The sequence below is a fragment of the Apteryx rowi genome, unplaced genomic scaffold (genome assembly GCF_003343035.1).
Source record: "Apteryx rowi isolate R43461 unplaced genomic scaffold, aptRow1 scaffold_14, whole genome shotgun sequence".
NCBI lineage: Eukaryota > Metazoa > Chordata > Aves > Apterygiformes > Apterygidae > Apteryx > Apteryx rowi.
The window spans coordinates 4,525,096-4,536,193 of record NW_020447641.1 but is presented as its reverse complement, the minus strand read 5'-3'; the positions used below and the strand labels follow the sequence as shown (position 1 = coordinate 4,536,193).

At 37.1% G+C, this 11,098-nt stretch overlaps 1 protein-coding gene across 4 annotated transcripts in view; it reads left to right on the top strand.

Annotated features, from left to right (window-relative positions):
- The first annotated feature begins 1,865 nt into the window (after nt 1–1,865).
- Nucleotides 1,866–11,098, top strand: part of HS2ST1 (heparan sulfate 2-O-sulfotransferase 1) — a 42,975-nt gene continuing 33,742 nt past the window's right edge. For 2 of the 4 annotated variants that reach the window (XM_026057554.1, XM_026057556.1), the window contains exons 1-2: nt 1,866–2,011; nt 4,940–5,022. The gene's annotated coding sequence lies outside the window, so the exon portion shown is untranslated. The remainder of the gene's footprint in view (nt 2,012–4,939; nt 5,023–11,098) is intronic. The other 2 variants (XM_026057553.1, XM_026057557.1) reach the window with 1 other exon arrangement.

Sequence of the window (11,098 nt, the reverse complement as noted above, 5' to 3'; positions counted from 1 at the left end):
GAGCCAGACACTGTTGACAAAACGTCTTTTTCTCAGAACCTCTTCTCCCCCTCAAAACGTTGCTACCCAGATATAGCAAAAATCGTAATGCTCTTATGATTTTTGCTGTATTTTGCTGTGGCTGTTTAAAAAAGTGCATGTCTCCACAGTTTTCCTCAGCTCTCTGCCCTGTCTCTTCAGTGAACATTATATCCCTTGTTTATGGTTTACCATACTGGCTTAATCCACCGATAGAGATGGATTTGTGGCAAGGGGCTAAGATGTGACGCAAGGCTGAGGAGGAGCRGACCCATAGGCCATTCTTCTTCCTTGCTGCAGAGCGGGAATTTCTCAGCCTCTGCCAAATCTGTCTGAGCTTTCCTCTGCAGAAGCTTAGGGGCTAAAGGAGTTGGCAGATACTACCTCAACATCTGGAATTTTAGGAAAAAAACAAAAAAATCAAACAAAAGCACATAACTCCTGCCATCACCTTTACTACAGACAGACACTCTGGTAGTAAAGCACAAGTTTAGTGACCAGCCTTGTAAAGGCTGTATTACTGTTTTTGTTTTTATAGAGAATTTGACTGTTTTACAAAACTGTATGAAACAGTTAAAGTTGTATAATGGTTTTGTCTTAAGGAAAATCTGCAATATTTTGATATCCCAACTTCCTTCTGAAAGGAAATGAATTTTTAGTTCACTGCTGTGAACCTTGGAAGGGTCTGAATAGTCTTTAAATTCAGTAGAATTCACCCTCAGGGCTGGGAAGAGTAAACCCATAGTACTTTCAAGCTGATACGTAATAGCTTCTTTAAAAAATGGCTATTGACAATGGACTCTTGTGAAGGAAAGAAGAGCGATGGAGCATTCTCACTTTGAAAATGGAGGTCTAGTGTCTCTAGCTCATTCTTTCTAATATACATGAGCATTATTTTTTTTGCTGGAAAAATTTTTTCCACTGTCAGAACAAGTTCTGATTTTGGTGTCATTAGATATTCCACCGGGTCTCTGCGCTTCAAGGAGGGAGAAATTGACAGCTTAGCCTAAGTCTGATTTGCAGAAATGTGCTGTGTCTGTACTGCATAACTGCAGGCCACCAGTACAAGCAGCTGAACACTGCATGTCTGGAACTTGAAAAATTCTTTTAAGGTGATATTTTTGTATTTTTTTTGTTCCCCTCTATCAAGGGTTAGTTTCATTTTATGAAATAGTTGAATAGAAAACTGAAGCATCATGTTCAAACATCTAGTTTAGATGTTAGCTATTAGCTTACTGTATCAATATTACATGCTGTATAATAGTGCAAGACTCTGGCATTCTTTTACTTTTTTGTTTGTTTGTTTTTAGTAAAATATAGGCATAAAAATGCAAATGGCTAATTTGTATTGGGAGATAAATCCCCGACAACATAGCATAGCAAACTGTAGGGCAGAAAACAAATACAACTGAAAAAAACAAATAGTTCCTCTTGTTGCAGTGTAGTGATTATGCAGATTTTTGAGATATAAAAGAGAGAGCTTTAGAAATAGTATTTCAGAGAGACTTCTGTTTGTCTGCTGTTCATCTTCACTCTGAAGAAGCATTGAGATCTTTCAAGATAGCAAATGTGTTATCTAAAGTAAATATCGAATGAAATGTTTAAAAATTAAAATTGAGGTAGCAAATACAGGCTAGCTAGAATCTATCAAACGTGAAGTATAGCAAAACTGTTCTCCTAATGAGCAAGAAAGCTTAATTTCTGTATATTTTCTGTAGATGTCTTTGTCCTGGGGGAACTATTTTGCAACAGCCATTATCTTAAAATGCAGACACCTTTGACAGCAATAGATAAAGTGTGGGGTTTTTTAGATAAGAATAGTGTTGAAACTGTTGTCCAGGCAGAAGTGTTTAGCTTCTTCATTCCTGTTGCTTTAAGTGTAAATGGAAACTAGGCAACAGCGACTTGGACACAGGCTCGGAGCTTCAGTGTACCGAATAAGAAGCAGGAGAGAGTTTATGGAGTACTAGATGTGACCCTGGAAGCTGAGGAGGTAGAGACTGGGTGCTTAAGCAAAGAGTGGCAAGATGTCTTTGAGAAGACACTAACAGCTGTGAATAAAAGACACATAGGGCCATGGTAGCTGAAAAAACACAGCTGTGGACTGTATTACAAAATATTTGGCATAATGGTGCACTAGCGAGCAGTTTTTGATGTTGGCTGTGGAGGGAGGGTTTTTTTGTTTTGTTTTTTGAGGGACTGCAGTAATTGATTTTGGGGCGGGGGGAAGCTATGGTACTCAAATGTTGGAAAAAATAGAAGGCCCAAGTTGCAAAACCTGACTTAACTGTCATGTTTGTTTGTTTGTTTGTTTTTCCCTAGGTGACTTCATATTTCACTTTCATCAGTTTGGGACTGATATTTACTTTATTTCTTTTAATAGTAGGATACAGGAAGCCAAAGCAAGTAAAGTGATTTACAGGTTTCCAAAGTCCTATAAAGAAGTAAATGTTCTGCCTTTCCACTGACACAGCTTTGAGGAGAAAGGAGCTGGATGATATATTGTTCCCTTTCAGTCTGAGGATCTGCATTCCAAAAATTTGTTTACTTTGGTCTGCCAGCACAAATACCAAGAGTACTGAAGGATTCTCTGGTTCCACTATTTCACTTTGATGTATTGCTGAATACTAGTGCACTCTCTCTGAAGAGAAGAGTGGCTTTGTATACTTGTTTCTTTATTTCAGTCTCTAATATATAAGCAAAGGAATAGCTTGATTATATTTATAGAAATAGGTACATTCTGTAGAATAGAAATTTGTGATGGAGAGAGTGTTCAACGGGGGCTAAAGTGATGTCCCCAGTGTTTTCAGCCTGCCCACAAGCTTTTTGTATGTCATCTTATWTTACCTCTTGGTAAGCTGGAAGTTACTGAAACAAAATCCATTAAGACAAGACCTAATGTTGTCTCATCTACCTTACGTATAAAAAGATTGTGTTCCTCCGTCATTCTTCTCTTTAGAGAAAGCCAAATGCCCATTCCCCCTCAAATTCCCGAGGCTTTTTAAACAGGCATTTGTGCTCATTCTTGAACAAAACAACTACAGAAAAAAGACTGAGGCAAATGATTGCATAATACTGATGGCTGAGAGATGGGACTCATTCCTCTCACTGTTTGCTGTTTTCATTCAGGTCTGTTAAAAGCTATCAAAAAACCTCTAAAAGCTTCTGAAACTGCTGCTTTTTTTATGGAACTAGAACTATTTCTTTACCTCCAGTGCACCTGGTTAGACCTCAAGGGCTTCTGCTCTTCTTTCATTGTAATAGCATCACAGCTGGTTATTGGGGTATATTTTTGTGCTGAGATGATTTCCCACCTTTTTTAGTGGTTTGTTGGTTGGTTTTTATTTTACTTACTTGCTCATTCTACAGTTGTTTTAATGATGGTTTTCAATAAAGCATAAGACTCATTCTGTCTAGGTTGGGGGTAACAGAGTTGTTATTCAGCTGCTTAATGTTTAAAAAAAAAAAAAAAGAGAGAGAGAGAGAACATTGTTAATTATAGATGACCAGCTTCATTAACTGTCCAGACATATATTGCAGAATTCTGATACCCTTCCCCAGGGTAAGCTTGAAATAGTTGTGAGCTGTAAGGTTTACTTTCTGCATAGGCACTATTCCCAGCTTTCACCAAAATAACCTAGACTTTTTTGTACTTTTATGCCACTGTATGCACCTGTATATACAAAAAAAAAAAAAAAAAAAAAAAACTGCATTCACACTTTGCTCTCTAGTGGAGTATAGAATAATACAGCATGTTCTAATTATTAGCAAACTTGCACGTTATTTTCCTTTCCGATGCATTTCCTTCTTCCCCATTGTTTGACAATATTTAACATACTTTGGCCTCCTGAATTCACTACATTGATTAGGAAATTAAGAACCTTGTGTTGGATGTGCTTGAAGTACAAACTGTTGTTAGCTTGGAGTAACTAATAGTAAGACCTGTGTTACTTAAATCCTTTTGAAGGTCATCAATAATCTTGAAGGTTGGCTTGTGTTTAAGACCATTGAAATAGTCAAGAAACCTGTGTGTTGCTTTGCTTATATTGCATTTATGCAGAAAGACAAATACAATGAATAAGGTAAATATGCATGGAAAAGTTTTATGCATTAAAAGTTTTGCATTAAAAGTTTTCATTGGTGACTGTAGGAAAAAAAAAAATAGTATATTTGATGTAAGTACAGAATAAGATTTATTGTCTTATGTATTAAAGGAAACGTTCCTGTAGTACTTAGCGTATTCTGAAGTCTTGATGAAATAACATTTTGGAGATTTGCTAGTTTTCAGGTAGCTTTATATAACAATTGTTATATAAATTGTTATTGTTATAACAATTTATAATTACATTTATATACAACAACATATATTATTTATATAACAATTGTTATATAAACAACTGTTAAATATAAAGCAGTCACCTGTCTGAGTTTATTTCACAACAAACTGAGTGCAACTTGAACGCAGTCTATTTAACATGGTATGTGAAGTATTTCAAGGAATGCCTCACCCTCATGTCTGCGTCTTTTACCTCCCTTACCCCCACACTCCTCTTGGATGGCATGTTCAGTACCTGTTATTCCGAGACTGGGCTTTTGCTGTAACCTTTCTATAAAAATCTCTTTATTGCGCTTGAATAGTATTATTTTTTTTTCTTTTTTAAAGCCCTGACCATGAAGCAAAAAGTTCTGATTAAATGCAGTTCAAGACTGTGTTTCAAAGTAGTCGTATTGATTGCAACAGCTGATAATGCTTTCCCTTAAATTAAGGGAGCAGTTTATTTTTACACTTTAACTTAGTTATGCGTCTTGATCTTTGGAAATTTACTGACTTTCATATCCGAATGAAATAAACAACGGCTTTGCTGCTCTATCCAACACAGCTTATTACAACTGATAACAGAAATGTTTAATATGTTTCTAGGCCATGATCCTATCATCAACTCTTCTGACAGACCTCTGAAGCTTCGTAGAGCTTCACTGTCTTCCACTGGTGTTCAGACAAAAGTAAGATTTGAATCAGAGAAGTCTGATCTGTAGCCACAACTAAAATGTATTTTCATGTGCGTTCTTTAGGAGGTGGTTTTGGTTTTGATCCTATGTTGTATGCTTAAAAGTGAAAATGCATATTTATGCCCATCTTATGCACAAGTGACTTGAAAAAATATGGGTAAAAATAGGTTGCTGTGTCATAGAAATATATATATGAATTCCTTCTGACTTCTTTCAGTGGTTGGATACTGGCTAATGGAAAATGTTGAGTATATGCTCTCCCCCCCCCCCCTTTTTACGTAAGTTTGTGACAGGAAATCTGTAGCTAAATATCATTTTATGATTTCCATCTGTTCATGTAGAATAATGTTTTATAATGCAGGGGAGCTTGCCATCCAGTGGAAATATCCTATTGTAGGAGGTAGTATGTACAGCAATCACTTGAAAGCCTAATTAATTTTTTTGAGTATTTCATATAGTTTCTAAGAAAAGTAATCTAGTTTAAAGACGACTTCCTTGATGCAAAAAGTTTCTACTAATTAACTAAAATAGAGCCTCCTTTTCCTGGTTCCAGTAATTTTTTAAAAGAGAGGTTTCTGTAGTTTTCTATGATATATATATATATATATATATATATATATAATATACCATGATAAAATAATAACATAAAATGCATCCCTCGCTTCAGAGGGAAAGGAAAAGCAGGCATAGAAACAGAGAATGCTACTAAGATGTTTGGTAGTAGCTAACTTCGTGTGTGATCTCTGCAGTGTGTTACCCAGCTAGTGAGGGCTGGATTAGGGAGCCTTTAGGATGGCAGCTGTCACTTTAACTTTGACAGCTCAAATGACTTTCCCAGGTATTAGGAGTAATTGGTGAAGACATTGAAGCACTACCTCTTGAGCCAAGTGCGTCAGGGTGCTTTTTAAAATGTGAGTTTCCGTCTTTCACAGCTGGGAAGAAAGGTTTGGTAATGGGAACCAAGTATATCGTGATGGGGGGAAAATGAAAAGGCAAATTAAAAAAAAGTCTTGCCTGTATTGTTCATCTTTTTCATCACATGTCAGTCTTGCTTTTTGCACGACTGAAATTTTTGTACATTTGGCATGGACTGTGCTGTCATAAAGGGTAAACTACTGTTGCTTTTCTTATTAAGCTTTGCCATCAAGTTGTCTTTAAATATCTTTACTACCTGCGCATTCACATCTTTCACATTTCAATGATAATCCGAATGCTAAAACTAACATGAAAATCTGTTTAATATTTATCTGCTCAAGACTGACTTAGACAGCTGTGTTGCGTGCTGAATGAACCAGGATGCTGTGGCTTCTGAATTGGCCTGGGAAGTGCCTCTGAGAGGGATAACTGTGCTCCCCCTAGTGGCGATTAGCTTTATAATAGCCTCAATAAAAGCTATTTACAGCTCCCACTTCATAAAAAGAAGTTTACTTTATATCCATGTTGGAATTCCTTTCACCAAAACAGTTTGTTGCAGATATTTTAATGGCGTGAACACTTTTTATGGGGTTTTTGGCTCAGCTGTTACCAATTCAGCTGGAATATTTTACCTATAGATAAGCTCATTGGCTGGTTTGTCTCYTGCGGTTGTACGCTTTGCTCAGGGCAAGCCTGGGCAAAGAATGAAGTAGTAATCCAGGCTACGTTCAGAAGTTAGCGCTATTCATGTATGTGGCCATGAGGGACTACTGGCCTATCATTTCGTAAAATGAAAGCCATTGGATTCAACTGTGTTTTTGATGAATATAATATACTGGATGAGTTAGTATCTGGGCTGAAAGCAGTGATTGATCTCGCATGCTTATATCCACAACAGATGCGCAGAGACAGTGAGTCTGACTTCCACGGCTCTGTCAGGGCTAGACAGCGCCATTAAACTTCTGTCAGTGCCGCGATTCCCACTCACATCACGGCTTCTTGCGCCGTGGTCCCTCTGATGTAAGGAAATACTTTGGTTGTGTTCTGATGCAGTATCGTTTTGTCATCCTTAGTGGGAAACACTTTCTCATCGAAGTTGCTAAGAGTAAAGATTTAAAAAAACCCACAACCCTTAAACCAACTTCTTTTTCTCCTTCAAATAGTTGGAAGAAACAAAATTACAACAGAGCTGTGGCAGCTCTACTTCTTTGTTTAATAAGAAGGTGCGATTTTGAGAAGTGCTATATTTTGAAACAGAGTTTTCTACCTTTGTAGACACAGTTTTTAGAAGTTAATTTACTGTAGAAATTATACTTTAGCTGAAGAACAGGTTAAAAACAGTTTGTGGGGCATACAAAAATCACTGAAACTCATGTGCTTTTAGGATTTTTAAAATGGCACATGCAAAGTCAAGTGAAATTTCTGCAAATGGTTAAGTTTGCAGGCTTATACCATTGACCACAGAGGGAAATTTTTTCTATAATATGTGGGAGAAGGAAAAAATTAATAACTCTGACAAGTACAAATACTAGTGAAGAAGGGATTTTTTTTTTCCTTTTCTTCCTGCCTCTGCCATATATCCTTGTGACCTCAGGCACATTATTTATCTTTGTGTTTCTCCATCTGTTAAATGTTAACAGTCCTGTGTGCAGTTTGTCTTTTTTCACAAACACTTAAGTACTTTGAGAAGCTCAAATGAAACAAAAACTAGCAGTAATGGTAGTATTTGGCTGAATACTTGTATTTGTTTGGTGTTCAGATTTCAAAGACTTAATATGAACAGAAATACTTTCATGAGGTTTTTTGCTCTGTCAAAGTATCATTTCCCTTCCCCCCAACCTAACATCTTTTTGCTGATATACCAAAATCAAAAACAAGTGGCTGGTATTCATTGCTTAACCAAGGAGGAATGTGGAGTCCTTGCAAAAAGCTAACTTCTAAAAGTAAATGCCTCTTGCAAGTAATTAATGGAGGCTTCATGTTTTCTAGAAAACTATCGTCTGGACTACAAGAGAAACTATTTAATATTTTTTGGTGCAGTTAAGTCTTGTGATATTTCATTTAGATGTTGGCCATATGGAATACAAAGAGGAGTGTCCTGTAGGGTACCCCAGGGGCAGCTACTCTTTTGATCACTATATCATTGAGACCTTTTTTGCCCGTATTTGGGAAGAGAGAGGGAAGGTCATTTGGACAGAAAAATTTCTTTAAAATTTGGCATGGATTTGTTGAGGAGAAAGGAAAAAAAAATAGGTATACATGTGTAAAGAAGTATAACTGTGCATCTTGCTTTAGAGTTCTCTTCCCAGTTGGCTGTGGGTTAGTAGTGTACAGAAATGCTAAGTCCTGATCTGTAATGATTTTGATACAGGATTTTCTTTTCATAAAAAGTGACCCAGTTTCTCACTGATATGGTGCTGTTTGAAACATAGTGAGAATTTTTACCCTGAGTCAATTTTAAGCCCACAAATTGCTGTCAGCCCATGATATCCTCTCCTTCCTGAGAAGAAGATAGCATGGTATGAACTAGGTGTCAAAAGAGGTGTGAAAACATTTTGAGGAGGCTGTTCAGAAGCTAAGAGAAGTTACTTTTATCTAGGAACTAAAAGTAATAAAGACTTCAGGAGTTATTTTAGTAAGAGCAAGGGAGGTGTGTATTTACAACTTATATGGAGCCAAAGTCTTCCTCCTTTTGAAGGATAAAATCATATACTGCAATAAAACCACACTTGAATCAAAAGGCCAAGTGACTTTGCACTTGGAAAATGTGCAGTAGCAACATGGCTTTTGTATATGACATTAAAAGGCATTTGTAGATGTTGGGCTTTGGGAGAAGTRCCTTCTTCCAAGGAGGCAGAAGAAATGTGATCTTTCCTAGATCCTAGCAGGTCCTCAGAAGTCTAAATGACTCATCAGAGGAGAGCTGTGGGCAGAGGTGCATGGCTACTGGCATGATGGAAGGAGTGTATGAGAAGAGACTAAAGCTATCTGAAAGGTTGAGAGAAGGATGATGTAGCAAAAATTTAAAAGATTCGAAAGGAAATGAGATAATGCACCTGAAGGAATCGGGTATGCAGATGCTGTTCTGTAGCAGGCATACCTTATTGCTAAATTACTTGTTACCAGACAGTATAAGCTTGCCTATTTATTTATTAAGCACCAATTTACAGAACTCCTTGCATGGTAACTTCAGTGCTTTTTTACCCCGTTACACAGCTGCTTGGTTCCTTTGTATTGCCTTTTTAGGAGGAACATAAATTGTTGCCCTCGGTAATAAAATTGATGCTTATGTTTTCCAGAAAGATTGCAATCAAAGTCCAGTGGAGAGAGAAGGGCACAAATGAAAAGAGAGGGTGATAATCTTACACTTGACGTGAGTTGTAGCTAGAGGTAGAACAGTGATTGGGAAGAAATGAAGGATGGGGTTTTCTTGCTATTATGCATTACAGGGCTTCGCTTGAACCGAGCGGTGCTGTAAAGGAATATGGCCCCTTTGGCTTTCCCCCCCTTTCTGTGCGACCTTGTACCTGAATTGTTACTAATATGGTATGTTTTTTAGAGCTCTGTTTCATGCCAGTTACCGGATTGCCTGCAGTAGTAGAAGAAATGTGTGCTGCTACTTCTGCCAGGTGTTACCACTGCTGTGGAAGAGGCAAGGGAGTGGATGGTTTTCACTTTCAGCTGCAACATATTAACATTAAAGTAATACTTGATATATGGGTAGTTACCTTTATAACCGCTGCAACTAAATTTGAGGATGGTGAGTCAGACTTCTTTGTTCTTGTTTTCTTCCTTATGCAACCATGTTGCCAGAGAGCCTGTGGCATGGCAAAGAAGTCCTGTTCGTATTCTGCTCTTCTCACTCCTCTGAAAAATAACTTCAGTGTGTGACATGTTTCTGGAATGTAATATGTCATCTCCCTGGAAACAGAATTCACCAGTGGTAGTTTTTTTGCTTTTAAGTATCCCAAATAAATAGGCTATTTCTTATGAAAAACTGTATCAGTCAATATGTCCTCCCACAGAAGTTTATAATAGTCTGCTCCCCCCCCCCCCAGTAATGACTTGGATTAAAATATCTCTGACTTAATACTCCAAAGAAATAACTTCCATTTCATATATGAAAAAGGAAAGTTTGCATGTTTTTTCACATATGCTTTATTTGAATTGCCAGCAGATCCAAAAAATTCCTTACATGGGTATAGCTTGTTAACATAAAAATGAACTTTTCAACCTTACTACTCATATACATGAAAATAGGTAATTGAGACTAATGGAATTTGAGGATGATGACTTAATGTAGCAGCAAGGCAAATTTAAATCATACATATGGAAACCATCTGTGGTTGCCACAGACTTAAACCAAAAGAAGCTCAGGAAACTTGGGATTCATGTATGGAGATGTGAAGAACAGAGGACAAGAGCTTGTTTCAGACAACTCTCCAATAGCTCTAACACTGGCATAGAAAGTTATGTCTGTACCCCTTTTCTGGGGAAAGCTGACATGAGACCAGTATCTGCCTCTCTGCAGAGCATGCGTAATTCTAAAAGTCACAGACCTTGTTTCTTTGGGAACACCGGCCATGAGGTATTCGTTTAATAAAATGAAATTTCATCAAATGTTTGTTTCAAAATAGTTTTAGCACTGCTACTCTTAAATGTACTGACCATGTTGTACATGATTTGAAATTAAGGTAAAATATTTAAGTGGCTCAGTACTAGCAGTGCAAATCACTTTCCCTGTGAATGACAGCAAAAGGATTATTCCCATGCAGAACCCTACAGTTTTCAGCCATATTAGAAATGGGTTAATGCTAGATTTTATGCTATTGACTATTGTTGGGAGCAGTTTACTTTGCTTGTATAAAATAAAATCTGACAATTTAAAGTCTTAATGTCTACAAAAGATAATCTGACCGAATATGTGGGTGTTCCCAGTTGTTGAGGGTTTTTTTGTTGTTGTTTTGGGTTTTTTTTTCCAAGACCACTCAGCTGTTTATATGCTCTGTACTGTTTGCTATGTTAACTCTACTTCAAATGCTGTCAAAATGATGTGTAAAATTTAATGAGCTTTTTGGCTTTTCCAGGGACCTTTGTAAAATTAACACTTTAATGAATGTGAAATACTAGAAATATGTCTTGATTTTCTCCTCCC